Source organism: Centroberyx gerrardi, chromosome 9, assembly GCF_048128805.1.
Source record: "Centroberyx gerrardi isolate f3 chromosome 9, fCenGer3.hap1.cur.20231027, whole genome shotgun sequence".
Taxonomy (NCBI): Eukaryota; Metazoa; Chordata; class Actinopteri; order Beryciformes; family Berycidae; genus Centroberyx; species Centroberyx gerrardi.
In genome coordinates, this window is record NC_136005.1 from 30,023,119 (window position 1) to 30,028,118 (window position 5,000).

Here is a 5,000-nt window from a genome sequence, read left to right on the forward strand (position 1 = left end):
TCTCTCTCTCTCTCTCTCTCTCTCTCTCTCTCTCTCTCTCTGGGGAGTGATTTGCAAGCGCCCAGCCCCTCCTTCTAGCCTACTGTGTTGGGAGGAGTTTCTTTCTTTTTTTTTTTTTAAGCCAAGTCCTGTCCCCCCCACCCCCCCAGCGCTGAAAAAACTCCCCTCTCTCTTCTGCCCTCCTCTCCTCCTCCTCTCATCTCCTCTCCTCTGTGTTCTCTGCACAGCCTCATATTTCATGCTCTAAGTCTTTTTGTTCCTCTAACACCAACACCCCCCATCCCACACACACACACACACACACACACACCAACCCCGTCCTCTTGGCTGTTCGGTGCTTAGAGAAGATTTAGGTGTGAGTTAATGTTGCTATTTGCGGAGTGTGGGATTAAAAAAGAAAAAAAAAAAACTTGAGGTGTACTTGTCATGATGCTTCACCAAGAATGGATGTGCTGCTTGGAAGAGATACAAAACTAATAGATTCACTTGTTAACTTAAAGCATAAATCAGCTCTTTTTTTTTTCAGGGTTTAAAATGTATTTTTATCACAGCTAAACTAAAATATGGAAGGAATGTTGGCGAAAACGATCAGATTTCAAATGAAACAAGTAGAAGAACGCTGCATGTGTCGTTATGGCATTAAATCAGGTATGAGGTCATGTTGGGCTCCTTGTGTGTGTGTGTGTGTGTGTGTGTGTGTGTGTGTGTTAGTGTTGGCTGGCCCTCAGGACAACACTCTCTCCTGTCTTTGTCCTCCTGTTCCTCTGCATTGTCTACAGATGATAACACCCAGACACGTGCATGTGTGTGTGTGTGTATGTGCATGTGTGTGTGTGTGTGTGTATGTGAGAGTTTCCTTCCAGACAATACAAGTAGACCATCCTGCCACTATGAAAGCTGAGACTATCAGATGGCCCGCATGGACACACACACACACACACACACACACACACACACACACACACACTGATGCACATATACGTTATTCCTGTGATCTTGGACTATTCACTCTAAATTTGTGAACTTAAAAAGCCTCCAGAAGCTAGAAGAGAGCAAAAAACTATCTTCATGGTGTTAATTTCAAAGTTTTACAGTGTACTTTTGCTTGAAAACAAGATCATTTTTGAGAATTTTCTCTTTTTAGTCCATGAACAACAACTACTACTGGTCATTTATGGGATCTGCAGTCACCAACACTCAATTAGTTTGAAAAAATAGTTTAAAAATCATACTTCTAATGCATAAAACCGTGGTAAAGTAGACCCAGTTAATATTTCATTCTGTATCATACTTTGGAATAAAAGACTAGTAGTTGCTGAGGCGTCACCTAATGGGGATCCTAATAACAAAATACATAATATGGGCAATTTGTAATCACCAACACTGAGAGGAAAACAGCCTGAATGTCCTTGGTGACAGCAGATCCCAGAGTAGCTAAACTTGTAAGTTGACTACTACTAAAAAAAATATTCTGGTGAAATCTAAAACTCCGCTCTGTGCTATTTCACACAGGCATGTTAAAATACTTGGCGGGTTTGTCAGTTTGTGTGTGTGAGGGTGGTATTTCCAGGAAGCTGTACAGTGAGTCAGGAGTGTGATCTGTAATCAGCTCCTGAATCACCTGGGGAGAGAGAGAGATAGAGAGAGAAAGAGACAAAGGGAGAAAATAGATCTCTATCGACCTACAGCCTTGTTTTAGTCATTGCTTGGCCCTTAGATTTTCTTCCCTGCATATGAAATAATCACAGGGCATGCTAAATTAATCCTTCCCAAAACACAGTCAGGTGATGGGTGATCTCACCCAGAGATCTTATCTTTCTTAAAGGTCTTCTTAAAGTGTTTTATTTTGTGTCTTGAGGTCCATTCAAAGCTGTGTGTGTGGTGTCATGTACCAAAAACACTCTCAATCCATTTTCACACCTTCATTTTCCAGCATCTCTCTGAGCCTTACCAAGAACAGGCTGTTTCTGTCTCTGTGTCTTTAAGGCTCATTAATATTAACGACCCCTCTGTTCTGATTGGCTAACCGTTTCAAGAGTGAAACGTGAGACACCGCGGCCCGGCAGCTACAGGTAGGGAAAACTCTCCGGTAATAAACAATGACAACCGCTCAACTGCTTTGAAAAAAACACTTTGTTAGTCTATTATATCTTACAAAAATGATAATGAGCGAACCTTTGTGACGCCACAAAGTTACGGAAGTCCAAACGGCTCGTTTAGAGGCTCGCTTTTCTAATATGGATTGTGTGGATTTAGTTGGCGACCGTGTCTTTTGATACTTTCACCATGTTTAGATAGCACATCCAACTCCTATATAATCACAGAGGCAAGGGGAATCCTGTTTTACACAATATGGGACCTTTAAAACAAGGGACGAACTCTGACATCAGTTGATCAGTTGAGATAATTCCATTTGTTTCCAAAGCAGTTTCACTTGTTTCAGGTATTTTCTAGAGTGGCAATATCTTAAAACAAGAAAATGACACTTGATTCAAGAGTCAAATATTAAATCCAAGAGTACCACATTGATACTCTTGTGCGGAGAAAGATCTTTCCAAGTCGTCTTGGAGAGTACAGACTCATGAAAGTGAGTACAGAGAAACATCCGTACACTCTGAGATGGACTGTGCGCTTGCTGTGTGCGGCGTGATCGATTAAGACATGCAGCTATTCATGTTGCCGACTCTTTCGACTGGCTATGTGTTATAGATTATAGCACTGTTTGAACATGATGTGTCATTCTCGCAACACATCTTGGAGCTTCCCATCCGTTCCGGTCGGCCCAGTCACCGTCTGATGCAATTCTTGACTTGATTTACAATGGAAGTGACGGTATCTCACTCCATTTACAGATTTGTTTGACTTGTTTTGCAAAACACAACTTGTTAACCTGTTAAGACTGATGGTTCTGATGAATCTCCCAAAAATGGTCCATGAACAAGGAATGGTCATATTTTTATCGGCTGTATGTCATTAATCTTCAGAGAAGTCTACAGACCAAAATGTCCTCGACATAAAGATAGAATAAATGGTATTATATCATTATACAGAGTGCGTACCTACTGTATGTATCCAACAATCCCATCGCAAACGACAATTATTATATTACATTCAAAATGTGGTTTGGAAAATGTCAAACCATTTCAGCCTTTTCCTGTTGGTACCAGGCCTCAAGCCAAGTCCCGCCCTGGCACAGTGGCACTCTGTTGGCACAATGCCTCGCTGAGTCACTCATTCCCAAACACTGACCACCTATCTACCTCAGGGCACCAGTGTCTCCCCAACCAATAAATAGATGGGTTTGGCCCGGCCCGCCTACCGGAACTGCCACCCTCGCCTCTAAGAATTTCAGTGTTTGTGAATGATTCAGTGGCGAGTTTTATTCTTAGATATTCTTTCAGATAACACTCTGCTACTGGTTTCAATGTTGAGTCTTTGGGTTAATGTCATTAACTCAATATTGCTGATTTATGGCTTTCGACATTAAAGCATGGAGTGCGTGGAGTCTATGTCCTCATCACTTAACATTTGAGTTCACCAACAGGACAATCTCACAAAAAACCTGATGTATTCCTTTCCCTCCTCAGTGGGAAGATATGCGCTGTGCATGGTACATTCTCTTCCCCATTCCATCCCTTCCTCTCCTCCTTCCTCCTCTTCTCTCCCCCTCATTCCATCCACTCCTCTTCTCCCTTTTTCCTCACCTCTTTTCTCTCTTCTCCTGCTCCGCTCCCCTCCTTCCCCTTTACGGTTCCGTGCGTACGTGCATACTTGTGTGTCGGTGTGTGTTTGTGATCGGCCGGAAGTAAAGTGTAAACAACGCAGTGTTTGGGCCACTCCTCATTCCTCCAGCCTCAGCCTCAGGGTCTTTAAGCAAGGAGGTAAAATCTCTGGTACATATCTGTCTATCCGGGCGGCATCAAGTCAAACGTCCCGTATCTGAATCACGTCCTCCACACCGTTTCAATGGCTGATCCGACGCGTTCTGCCGGGAGCTGTTTCAGTAATTTTAATTAATATCACAGCTCTGCAGAATTTGACATGAGAATCACTCTGACTCATGCCAGCGCAGCTTCCATGTAATGAGGAATTACTAAAGAGCCTCATATCGGTAAAGGTTGCAACATGAGGAGTCGAGGACGATTTCAGTGAAGTAACTTCTGGAAGGTTTTTTTTTTTAAAGGGTTTTTTAAAGGTCCCATATTCTCCACTTTCCAGTGTTTTATTTTGTGTCTTGAGGTCCATTCAAAGCTGTGTGTGTGGTGTCATGTACCAAAAACACTCTCAATCTATTTTTACACGTTCATTTTCCAGCATCTCTCTGAGCCTTACCAAGAACAGGCTGTTTCTGTCTCTGTGTCTTTAAGGCTCATTAATATTAACGACCCCTCTGTTCTGATTGGCTAACCGTTTCAAGAGTGAAACGTGAGACACCGCGGCCCGGCAGCTACAGGTAGGGAAAACTCTCCGGTAATAAACAATGACAACCGCTCAACAAAAAACACTTTGTTAGTCTATTATTTATTAGTTTCTTACAAAAATGATAATGAGCGAACCTTTGTGACGCCACAAAGTTATGGAAGTCCAAACGGCTCGTTTAGAGGCTCGCTTTTCTAATATGGATTATGTGGATTTAGTTGGCGACCGTGCGTTTTGATACTTTCACCATGTTTAGATAGCACATCCAACTCCTTTATAATCACAGAGGCAAGGGAAGTCCTGTTTTATGCGCTATGGGACCTATATTTTTTCATATGTTTAACGTACATTGGTGGTCACTGACATACTGTAAGGTATATTCCCAGTCTCATAATTTCAGATTCAGGTTGATAAATATATTGTTTTGTGGTGTGTGCCCCAATTAATAAGTGAAATATGAGAATTGTATCCATTTTTTTGTAGTCTTTTTGAGTAGTCTTATTGGATTTGATACATAACATATTCATTAACATTTTACATAATTTATATTAATTAACAACACATGACTATTAACACATCCA

The 5,000-nt window shown here is 41.7% G+C and overlaps 1 protein-coding gene across 1 annotated transcript in view; it reads right to left on the minus strand.

Annotated features, from left to right (window-relative positions):
• bcar3 (BCAR3 adaptor protein, NSP family member) overlaps positions 1 to 5,000 on the minus strand; it is a 64,313-nt gene that overhangs the window by 43,697 nt on the left and 15,616 nt on the right. The gene's annotated exons all lie outside the window — the stretch shown is intronic.